The following is a 13,006-nucleotide window of genomic DNA, read 5'->3' on the forward strand; positions in this document are numbered from 1 at the left end:
TTTGATTTTGAATTGGAGAAGTTACACGAAGATCAACAAAAGATCCATCTACAGAAGGTATACACACACAAATCCAATTCAAGGCTGTAAACTCCATAACTGTTTGTGAGCTATCGGGTTCGGGTTTTGTGCTATGACCGGAAAACCGATTCCAGTTATCACGGATACCCGACCCGCCTTAAAAGGTCCGGTTTTCGGTTTCAGTAATTTACAATTTTCGGTTATCGGGTCGGGTCGGGTCGGGTAATTAGCTTTGCACACCCCTAAATAGAAGAACATACTTGGTTAAATCTTATTAAGTTTTATTGAGTTATCTCATAACATTTATTATTTTGGAAAGTTGACTTTGGGTTAGACCAATTATCAAGACCCGAACCAACAACCCGAAACACTCGTTGAAACTCGTTTTAGTATCTTTGTCCCAAAGTAACTTGCATTCTTGCATTTTACCCACCTTATTACTTAACATAGGTTAAGTAAATAATAAGGTTAGATACTTTAACCCGGTTTCGAGCAAACTTACATTTTAAAAGGTTATTATTGTAAATTCTTTAATAGCTACATTTTAAACCCTTACTTTAATTATTTACACTTCTTTTCTTTTATTTTAAAGAATTTTCAAAACAACCTTTCTAATTCAAGGCTTTTATTTTTTATTTAGGCCTTGCTCGTTAAACTCCATCCACCTAGTTATTCATCTTTTGCCGATCAAGTTTTATACTTGAACGTGAGTACATTCATTTCCCCATTTTCCATCTTTCGTTTTGGGGGTAATATTGCATACTTATTTTAATCTAAATTTTTTATACCTGAGTTGTAAACCACAAACTCTATTGTATACTTTACTTAAATAAATGCTCGATTTGGTGTTCTATGCTTACATGCTTATGTGCTTATGTGTTTACCGCTTATGGTTGGTTGATTCATAAATCCATGAACTATCTGTTATTCTCTTATAGCACGGTGCCGTTAATGTATTATTAACGACCTCATGAAATCCGAATCTATTTGGTATTCTCTTATAGACGGTGCCGTTAATGTATTCTTATTAACGACCTCATATAAAAATCCTGAACCATCTGGTATTCTCTTATGGCAGGTGTCGCTAAAGTGTTAGCGATCTCATTGTTATCCAAATTGTTACTTTTATTTATTGTTCTGTATACAAGATTGTGACATTTCTTATTATATACATATTGTTCAAAAACCATGAAATTGCTCACCAACCCTTGTGTTGACAAACTTTATTTTATGCAATGTTACAGGTTTGACTTTTGTTGATTTGAGGACTTGACGAATAAACATTACCAAGACTATTAGGATATTAGTAAAACGAACAATATAATTGTTTACTTGTATTCAATTTTTTTGTATGAACGAGATGTGTTGTTTATTGGTTTATGAAATAAAATGAGTTGATTAAATATTGTCACTTTAAATAGTGTCTTGTGTATTTGTCCAATCACGTTGCACCCCGGCATGTTCCGCTGCCTTTGGTCGGGGTGTGACAGCGCAGATGTTCGATATTCATTTTAGTCATTGATCAATTGAGCCTCCATCCAATGAAGGAAAAGGATATATGGGAGCACCTTTACTCCCAATTCCTATATCCAGTGATGAAGATTCATATCAACGACAATGTAGGAATATTTGGATTCATTCGACACTAAGACCCCATTTGTTACGATAAGTACAAACCAGAATATACATGGAATCGGATCAAGTAGATCCAAGAAACCAATGATGTTAAACGAAAAAGAAGTAATGACCAATTCAGAATAATATCCTCAGGGACATGAATATTTTCCAGCAATCCAAGATCCTTACTTTGCTCACACTCAAAGTGAACACTTGAGCATAAACTATAATTCCTCAAAAGGAATGTACATGATTGAAGATGCTTCAACTCATTAAGAAATCAATGTTACCAAGATAGCAGAAGCAATGCTTAAGAAAGAATTGGAAAACGAAGATGAACAAAAAGAAATGGAGACGGACGAAAACACCAAGAAGGACAACAAGATCAAGAAATGAATTGTTTGTTGAAAAAGTAGATAATAAACAGTTGTAAATAGTATAGTTGTAGTAATGTTATGTACTCTTGCAACTTCAACATACATAAAAGATATGTTTGAGTTCCTCGAAATACTAAACTTATCTTTAAGGTTTATGTCAAGAGAGGATAACACAAACTCTCAAAGTAATTATTCCAGTAAGTCTGGAAGTGAGAGAAAATCAGTAATGAGATTAGGAAAAGACCAGGTGGATAAAAATCTAAAAGATGATTTTTCAACATATTCATAATAGAAATAGACAGAGAAAGAGAATCCGAGGAATTTTCATGGTCTATCTGTACATAAGGTATGTACTAGTATTTCAAAAACAGTCAATCAGGAAATTATGGAAATCACTCCAGAACAAGGATATTTAGAAAATAATATAGTAATATATGGATCTAGCGTCTCATACGATTATCTCAAACACCATTTCTCAATCAAAAGGGCAAACATTTGGATCATGCTTTATACAAAATAAATAACCTCAAGAAAAAGTTAGTTAATGTTAGAGAAAAGAAAAGGAAAAATCAAAAAAGAAATTTCTCAATATACGACAAAATCGTTAAATAGACAAATAGATCTTTTTAACTTGTATCGTTTGTTTCAGTGTTATGCAGTTTTGCAAACATTCTGTTATCTGTATATAAATGAAAGTTTTCTTTCATACTAAATCAATTATGTTTTCAGAATTTCAAAACCAAACAATCGAGAAAATAATGATGAAGCTTAAGTTCAAAGAAGCAACAAGAACATATCTGAACCTGCACAGGAGATTCTTAAACAGTGTCTGATTAAATGCAAGAGATGATTCATAACGTAATGACTCCTCTCATCGATGCAATGAAATGAGAGTCACATAAAAGTAAATCTCAGCAATCAAACAAGACTGTTAGGACTCATCCATACCGAAATCCTATTCATCTTGATGAAAGCGTTCACTGTTATACATACAATTGAGCCATTAAAGCATTATTCACCAAACAAGGTTACCAAAAACACAATTCGGTCATTTTTCAGTCTAAAATGATATATGATATGCTTGTAATTACATATCTTTGTTGCACAAGATTAATAAAACACTATATGGTCATTTTAAGATTAACCTGATAAGTAACAATTTTCATTACTTATTGTTATACTAAAATACATGCTCTAAACCAAATAAATGACTAAAATACGTATTCTGATTGGATAAGTAACAAGGTTGTAAAAGTCGTTAGGCATTTAGGCGGATCAGCTTGGGGGGATACTCGGACATGGTAAATATAATAAAGTATAATTTTTGGATATTATATATGTGTGTGCGCTCGTGTGAGTGACAAAATAATCATAATTCATGTCAAAAAGGTACCCTAGCCGACCAATGCCGCCCAACCCGACTTAGATCGACTACCCCGAATTTTGACCGCGTCTGACAAAACTTGGCCGACTTGAAGAAAGTCGCCTCGGAAGGGGTCCGATAGTCCGAGGACCGCCTAAGCAAACTTTTACAACATCGATAAATAACATAACTCGTTACTTTGTGTTTAATCTTGTAATCAGTCGTATTTGTATTGGGTCTTGTCTCGTCATCTTTAGTTTTTTTACTAGTAAATGTGTTTTTACTTTTTAGTATATTTCTTGCCGCTACCTAAACTAGTTGTAATCTAATTAACCACATATCTTCTACTCCAAGTAAACTTGTAGCCCAAGGCTCCTACGGCCCGGTTCAAACTTATTCGACAATATAAAAGCATCCATAAGACCATAACATAACACCTTCTAATTATTATTTTAATAATATTTTCTATCAACTACCAACCCGGCAGTTAGTTATTTTCTCCGAGACTCTCATCCGCATCAAAACCTGTAAGTCACATTCATTCACAAATCTAGGGTTTCATTTATTCATATTTCTGATTCAATTCTGTTTCCATATTATTCGAAATCATGCCACCGCCTCCTAATTACGTACCAGGATTAGGCCGTGGTGCGTCCGGTTTCACCACTCGTTCCGATATCGGTCCCGATGATAATAATAATAATAAGCTTGATGAGTTTGAAGGTAATGATGAAGGATTGTTTGATTCTGTTGAGTATGATGAGGAGGAGGAAGAGGCTGATGCCGTGTGGGATGAGATCGATAGGATTATGGCTTCGAGACGGAAAGATAGGCGAGAGGCTAGGTTAAGAGAGGATATCGAGAGCTATAGATAAATAAACCCTAGGATTACTGAACTGTTTGCTGGTGATAAGAGGAAGTTGAGGACATTATCTGAATCCGAATGGGATGGTATACCGGAAATTGGGGATTATTCGTTCAGGAATAAGTACTTTAAGAAGAGGAGGTTTGAGAGTTATGTGCCGGTTCCGGATACTCTGCTTGAAAGAGCTAGACGAGAGAGGGAACGTGTTACTGCGTTGGAGACGGAAACGTCTGATTTGACTGCGGTTGGCAAGGGTCGAGGGACGGTTTTGTCGTTGAATTTGGACAGGGTTTCGGATTCTGTTTCGGGTATGACTGTTGTTGATCCGAAAGGTTATTTGACGGATATGGCGAGGATGAAGGGTGCTAGTGATGCTGAGGTTTCGGATATAAAGAGGTCTAGGTTGTTGTTCAAGTCTGTGGTTCAAACGAATCCGAAACATGCGCCTGGTTGGATTGCGGCTGCAAGGTTAGAGGAGATTGCTGGTAAGATTCAGAGAGCAAGAGGATTGATGAAAAGAGGGTGTGAAGAATGCCCAAAGAATGAGGATGTGTGGATTGAGGCGTGTCGGTTAGCGAATCCGGATGATGCTAAGGGTGTTATAGCTAGAGGTGTTAAAGCGATTCCTGATTCGGTTAAACTTTGGATGCATGCTGCAAGTTTGGAACATGTTGATGTGAAAAAAAGTATGGTTTTGAGAAAGGCTCTAGAAAATATACCGGATTCTGTTAGGTTATGGAAAGCGATTGTGGAACTTGGTGATGAAGATGATGCAAAGCTTTTGCTTCAGAGAGCTGTGGAATGTTGCCCGTTGCATGTGGAATTCCGGCTTGCTTTAGCTAGGTTGGAGAATTATGATGCAGCTAAGAAGGTGCTGAATATGGCTAGAGAAAAGCTTTCTAAAGAACCAGCAATTTGAATCGCTGCAGCTAAACTAGAAGAAGCTTCTGGAAACAAATCTATGTTTGGGAAGATAATAGAAAGGGCTATTAGGATTTTACTGAGAGATGGGGTGGAGATTGATCGGGAAACTTGGATGAAAGAGGCTGAAGCTGCTGAGCGGGCCGGTTCAGTGGTGACATGTAATGCAATTATTAATAACACAATTGGGGTTGGAGTCGAAGACGAGGACGGTAAAGCAACATGGGTTGCTGATGCAGAAGAATGCAAGAAACGAGGCTCCATTGAAACTGCTAGAGCTATTTATAGCTGTGCAATCACTGCATTTAAGTCAAAGAAGAGTGTATGGCTAAAAGCTGCACAATTTGAGAAGGCTCATGGCACTCATGAGTCCCTTGATGCTCTACTTTCTAAAGCGGTTACATACACACCACAAGCCGAGGTGTTATGGTTGATGGGTGCTAAGGAGAAATGGCTTGCTGGTGACGTGCCTGCAGCAAGAAACATTCTTCAAGAGGCGTATGCTGCAATTCCCAAATCTGAGGAAATCTGGCTTGCTGCGTTTAAGCTGGAGTTTGAGAATAACGAGCCTGAACGCGCCAGAATGCTTCTGGCTAAAGCTCGTGAACGAGGTGGGACCGAGAGAGTGTGGATGAAGTCTGCAATCGTTGAGAGAGAACTCGGGAATAGTTCAGAAGAAAGGAGGCTGCTTGATGAAGGGTTAAGATTATTTCCTTCGTCTTTCAAACTATGGTTAATGCTCGGTCAGCTTGAAGAAAAACTTGGTTGTTTACCACAAGCAAAGCACGCGTATGATTTGGGGTTAAAGCAGTGCCCAGATTCTACACCGTTATGGCTCTCACTTGCAAATCTTGAGGAGAGAATGTCGGGATTGAGTAAGGTTAGAGCCGTGCTCACGATGGCTAGAAAAAGGAACCCGCGTAACCCTGAACTATGGCTGGCTGCAGTTCGAGCCGAGTCAAAACACGGGTCTGAAAAAGAAGCTGATATTTTAATGGCGAAGGCGTTACAAGAATGCCCCAATAGTGGTATATTATGGGCTGCTGCTATCGAAAAGGCTCCAAGATCACAGAGGAAGTTCAAGAGCATTGATGCTTACAAGAAGTGTGAACATGATCCTCATGTAATAGCTGCTATTGGGAAGCTGTTTTGGAATGATAGGAAGGTGGGCAATGCACGGGATTGCTTGAATTGGATGATAGGAAGGTGGGCAATTACAGTTGCACCGGATGCTGGGGACTTTTGGGCTTTGTATTATAAATTTGAACTGCTGCATGGGACTGAGGATCATCAGATGGAAGTTTTGAGGAATTGTGTTGCTGCAGAGCCTAAACATGGTGAAAAGTGGCAACCTGTATCGAAAGCAGTTGAGAATTCGCATATGTCAATTGAAGCTATATTGAAGAAAGTAGTTGTTACACTTTGAAAGGAAGATAAAGCTGCAGGAGATAACAAAGATTAGTACTCTCTATTTTGACTCTTTTTTTCTAGTTGGTTATGTTTCTGTTTTGTTGACTTTATTGCTTGAACACATTTCTTTTCTACATGGGAGTCTATTATAATTGTCTTATGTTCTTGGAAGTTGTTATGCATAGGGTCTGTGTCCCATTATATTATTGATTTAACTGTGTTGCAGATGACATGGAGCCATGGACTCAAGGCTGTTTGCATGAGAAAATATGCTTTTGGGCTTTGACATTGCTGATAACGTAAGTTTTATTCTTAACTGTTTGTGATTCGTGAGTGGTTTCTGTAGAGCTTTTGTGTGAATGTAGCCAGATGTGACTGTTAATTTTTCTATTAGAACATAAGAGATCATATTTTTAATTGAACATTAAAGCAGTTTTAGTATAAAAAAAGGATAAAATTAAGAAAATAGTTTAAAATAGAAAGTGGTCAAAAGGTTGAAGGTCACCCAAATGTATTCATAATGCATAAAACTTCATACAACCCTTTTATTGATTGTTGACTTTTAATCATATTCAAAACATTAGTTGCTTATAAAGTTTTAAACAAAAAGTCTTGCGGGCCAGCACTCAAATCCTTTGTGATCATGCTGATAAAAAGTAATCCAGATACTTCTTTTTTGTTTAATATCCATTTCAACTTCTTTCATAGTAACGATATCAGGATATATCTGTTTTTGGCAGTTTCGTTTTCATGTTCAACCGTCTTGAGCCACCAAAATCTATATAAATACTCTTTTCTTGGCTTTTGTTTATGTTCATTTTCCCAGATTCTTTCCATCTTTACTTTCTGGGTTGTGTTTATGGTTTAACTGGACGTGATCCTTTTTTGTATACATAAATGGCTTCACGTGTAAGGGTCTTTTAAAAGTTCGTATTTTGATTTTAGATATGATTATATAAAAAGTTTAAACTAAAAGTTTGATTATTTTCTCTCATTTTCGGAAATTAATTATACACATATTTTTTTAATTGATATATTGGTTTCATTTTCAGTTTTCAGAACCTGTTTTAACCAACCCAAAGGACATCCATAGGGTATATATCTAACCATTCTATTACATATTATTTATTTTCTTCGTTTTTTAATTTAACATTGGAAATGGAGGAGGAAACACAGACGCGAAAAATTAAGACGATTATGTTGCTTTTGCATAGGGCCTTCAATTTATTTATTTTTTTATTTTCACACTTTTACGGATTGTGTTTTCTGATTTTGCTGCTTTATCTTTTGTTATCTTTTTCTAAAACAACTCACCTTGACCCGAATCCATTTTAGCTAGAACCCCTTCTGACCTGAACCAAAATGATGTATTTTTAGAACGGTTCATTTTGACCCGAACTCATTTTGCTCAGAATCCATACTGACGTGTTTTTAGCTATTTGTTTTATCTACTCATTTACCCGTTAAAAGATCAACCTGAATCGACCCATTTGTAAGTAAATGGGTCGAAATTTCCATCTCAGCTGTTTAACACGCTGTTGATGTCGATGTTATTCGATGCAAAGTTTACAACTGGAAGCGTGAACACATACTTGAATTATTGAGGGAGAAGTTGAAGCGCATCAGCAGTTTGATTGGGTCAGTATCAGTTAGGTTTGTTCTTATTCTTGACATAAATTTAACCCATTCATGCAATACCTCAGTTTCAAAAATTTGCTGATTTTATGTTTTTTGCAACATTTAAAACAGTTGGTTTTTACCTCATGTTAGGAACATAATTACAGAAGGGAAAAACAGAACACTGGGAGAAAAACATAATAGCATATCAAACTTGTATATCCTCTATATGTAATCTTTGAACTGTACAGCTAATGATTAGCGGTCAAACCCACCCAGGACCCGGACCGAGTATACAGTAGGGTTGGTTCACCGGTCTGGCATTTATCATTAAACGGGTGCAGGTCCGGTTTGTTTTGTCAGGTAAGACCCGTTGCATGCCCCTAATTTGATTAAAAGTACATAAAACAAATGCACTTTAACTTACTCTCAGTCACTATTTTGGGTAGTTTTTTTTATATATTTTAAGCACTTTCATTCACCTTTTTAGTTTATTATTTGTTTTGTATTCTGATAAACATTACAAAGAACTTACCTCCTTCATTAACATACAACTTGATGAGGCTAGTAATATATAATTACACTATTGATGACAAAGATGACAAAGTTCAAAACAAAATCATTGTATATTTTGGAGCCGATGCCGTATTTAATATATATTAAAGAATATTCAGTTTGCATGTGTTATTGTCTTGCCGTTTGAACAAAGATGCTCATTTCTATGTTTCTCACACGTTTTCTTGTATAAATAAACTGTATCGAACACCCCAATAATCATAGCATAAACTAGCAGTAGCACAAATAGAAAAGGAAAACCATAATGGCATCAAACATGGGCATCATGAAAATGATTATGATGGTGTGCATGATCACACTTGTGCTGGTGGGAATGACTACAATGGCAGCAAAACCATTCCCGTTTGATGACCGTCCAGACGAGGTTTGCTGCTACCCCGGTTACCCATGTTGTGATGTCCCCTTTCCGCCTGGTGCTGATGAGGATGATGAAGTTGCAGGAGTCGTTGCGCCTTCACCTTCACCTTCACCGTCCATTGCTCATGGTCAGAAGGTTAAACCTTGATGTTGATGTCACCAAATAATGGCTTAGTTTGTTTAAGCAACCAGATAAAGATCGATGTTGTGATGTTTGTAATATAAATCTTGTGTTTGCACGATGAAGTGTAATGTCAGTTGTTTTTTTGAAGTGGTTAGAACTTTCATAAACTCTTTTAATATATAAGAAAGTTTGTTTGGGTTCTTTTAATGTTTATATGTTTTATTTGTTTCCAAACCTACTATCGCCCCGGAGGTCTTACCAGAAGCAAAACAACTATCAAGCCGGGGGTCTCACCGGAAGCAGGCTCTCTATTCCTAAGGGTAGAGGTAAGGCCGTCTACATCTTATCTTTCTTCGACCCTATCATACTATAGCTTTGCAATTGGTGAGATTTACTGAGGACGACGACGATAATTTGTTTCCAAACCTAAAACTAGTGATATAACAAACACTTTGTGTTCAAGAATATAAACCTTCAAAAACATGTGTAATCAACTTATAACACAATATGCAATGTTGATAAGGTATTGTACATACATCTTGAAAGGTGATTTGTTAGGAAACCCTATGCACAAATGCACAATGAGGACAAGGGAGGAAAGTATTGCATGATGCAAAGGTCGCAAAGATCATGTTAGCAGACTCGCTACTATTGCAACCATTGTCACACCGATGCTAGAACTTGTTTTAAATTCGTTTCAACTACTCTACGCATGACAACTCTATGAATTGATTACAACAAATAAGTTAACCTACTAATAGAAACTTTTATGGTCATAATGTGCTTCTCATATATGCATTTTATTATCCTTCCAATTTCATGCATCATTTATATATTAACCTCCAAGAATAAATACATTCCCTATAGCTCAATAACTTATTATATCCTAGATGCTTTAATTATATGCATTTTATGTTTATAAATATTCCTACCACCAACTGTCCAACTCTTCCATAATGTTCTATGATTTGGGGGAAGGGGTTTTGATTGGGGCGCAGATATCTGCTCCATTGCTGCTAGCTACTCCGGTTGTATACGAAACCGGAACTAAACACAGCCCTTTATCTTTCAAGTTATATGAATCCAAATCCTACAAACCGCGATACATCACATACCCGTTATAATACGAATGCGATGTGGCAAAACAGGCACGTCAAACATGTATGATAATAGGTAAAAAACGGGTTGACCAGTCAAACTATGTTTTCGTGTATTTTAAAACTTTTAAAGAACTAATGTAACTATATCATCAAAAAACAGACTTAAGATTTTCTTTAAATTCGAATGTAAGCAGAGGCGAATCTTTATTGGGGCCAGGGGTGGCCCCGCCCCCCTTGTTTTTTTGCGCAGTAGTGTAAATTTACCCGTTTTCGGCCGAAATTTTTTTACGTAGTGTAAGTTTAGCCTTTTTTGGCCGAAAATTTGAGTCCGCTCCCCATATTTGTGAAATTTTGTATACATTTTGAGCTCGGCCCCCTCGGTGCCTCAGTCCAAGCTTCGCCACTGAATGTAAGTTATGTGACTTACCACCTGGTTGACCAGTTTTACTCGTTTTGTTTTTATTAAATTCGGTTTCATTCTATTTTATCAATTTGACATGTCATCAGTTGGTTCTCACCTGAGACTGACCGGTTGGGTTGCTATGAAGATAAGGAGCACTTGACACCTGAAACATTACAAAGATAACAAAAGTAAGTCGCGAAATATTATTATGGAATCGATCGACGACAACATTTCAATATTTTTCAAAAATTGTCTAATCAAACTGTTGCATTTCTAGAGACAACATGTGGGCATGTGCTTCTAATAAATGACAGTAGGTTGATATAGTAGAGGTGGCAAACCTTGACTTGGTATTGCTTCAAGAAGTACCGAAGCCGTATCCGTCTGCAATTGAAAAATCAATATATAGATGACTAGTTATGTATCTTATCTACGCATGTGCAACTAATATTCAATGTGCATACCTTGCCATATGGTGAGACAAGCTGTCCTCTCACCAACCTTCTCTTTTCTTTCCTGTTACCGATGTCAAAACAGTGTTACTATAATCTATGTAAATCATATTTCGGACCGTAAATCAAATTAAGTGAAGATGAAACCTTTGGGGAAATGGATAAACCAGCCTTTTGCCTTTTTGGTGTCAAAGAAGTAAGACTCCCTTGTTCAAAAGATGGAGGACTCCACTTATGCTCCATCATTTTAATCGCTTACTCTATTCCTTTCGTCTCTACAGATTGCAAGTATTAACTGTCGAAAATTGGAAACAAAATATATAAGATGCCATAATAGATATGGTTCAGCAACAATCTTATTGGCAAGTGTAATGTAACATAGTTACTTGGATAAGGATCACACGAAAAAAAATTAATTTTCAACCTCGAGTTCCCTTTTGTAACAGAATTCGAATGTTTGAAGTAAGGGCCACGCCTAAACGAGTCCATGCCTATCTTGTAGCTCGTTTAGTCGAGCCCAAGTTTCATACACCGAGCACAATTAGGCTCACAGTCTAACTAAATGTGAACTTAATATATATAATAAATGGTTATGTCATAAATATCTTTATATGAATAGTCATAGCAAAAGTAAATAATATACACCAATAGTTGGATAACATATACAAGTAACACACATGATGTGTTGTATACTTGTAAAACTAGTTGTAAATGCAAACCATATATGATATATATTTGCATTTTCTTTTGTGATTGTAAATTACTGATAACTTAGTATACATAAACATGTTAAAGGTTATATTCTTTATTTAAAGGTTGCAGTGACTTTAATATCCAATTAATAGTAAGCATTATCAAATTTCTAAGTGTGCAATTCATGACCATAGAAAAAAAGATCAGGCATATTAGTATTTGGAACTAAAAAATCCATAAGCGGAATACGACGACGTTTAACTAAACATCAATTATCCTTTAATTAGGCATCAATCATCTTTTAATTTTCTAATGACAACTTATTATAATGCAATAATGCATGCTGGATGTAACACATCAACCAAAAGAGAGTGAAATGAAGGGTATAGTACTAGTAAAAGAATCAACTTTATATATTGACATTAATGTATATGAACATGGGTCCCTATATGATATCATATTTGAATTTATGAATGTTGAAAGTAGCACACATATCATATATTTAGGTTATTGTAGGACCCATCAATCTTATTCAAAAAGAGTAGGTAAGTATGTCCATATCAAAGTCATCTGTTCATCAGTAAATAAATATCAAACTGTACATGCTAAATCATATAACCAAACAACAACCACAAATAATAAAGAATTAAGCTCTAAACTGACTACAATATTGATAAATATCTATGTAATTTTCAAGCACAAGGCACAACTCAAAATTCTCAAAAATGAACATACAAACCTTAGATTAACAAATAACAAGTAAAGCCAATTGCACATGAGTGTTAAAACTTTAAACCCTAACCAACCATTAATATTTTCTACTTTTATTTCCGTGTCATCCACACAACAAAAATAACCTACAAAATCACAAACGCGCTAAGGGTGTAAACGAGCCTAGCCGAGAGTAACCTTAAAATATGAGTTAGTTAACCGAGTTCAACAGACCATGCATAGTAACTTTATGACTCCAAGATCAGCAACGTAGTTTAGTTTTTAAAAGACTAAGTTTTGCAATTCAAGAGGGACAAACGGTGCAGCTTGTTGCTCATTTGCCTTCTGTTTCAATATAATCACTACGTTTCATTTAATAAATTAAATATTTTAATTATA

The 13,006-nt window shown here is 35.9% G+C and overlaps 2 pseudogenes across 1 annotated transcript; one reads left to right on the plus strand and one right to left on the minus strand.

Annotated features, from left to right (window-relative positions):
- The first annotated feature begins 3,986 nt into the window (after window positions 1-3,986).
- LOC143635979 (protein STABILIZED1 pseudogene) lies at window positions 3,987-6,626 on the plus strand (annotated as a pseudogene).
- A 3,225-nt stretch (window positions 6,627-9,851) lies between these two features.
- On the minus strand, window positions 9,852-11,556 carry LOC143635929 (transcription factor bHLH153-like; annotated as a pseudogene). The gene is made up of 5 exons (XR_013154153.1): window positions 11,351-11,556; window positions 11,216-11,267; window positions 11,064-11,135; window positions 10,867-10,914; window positions 9,852-10,338 (listed from the first exon to the last, which is right to left on the minus strand). The product of XR_013154153.1 is annotated as a transcription factor bHLH153-like (transcript).
- Between the last annotated feature and the right edge of the window lie 1,450 nt (window positions 11,557-13,006).

This window comes from Bidens hawaiensis, unplaced genomic scaffold (assembly GCF_021521415.1).
Source record: "Bidens hawaiensis isolate Kalapana, Puna unplaced genomic scaffold, B.hawaiensis_p1.1 tig00007743_1, whole genome shotgun sequence".
Classification (NCBI taxonomy): domain Eukaryota; kingdom Viridiplantae; phylum Streptophyta; class Magnoliopsida; order Asterales; family Asteraceae; genus Bidens; species Bidens hawaiensis.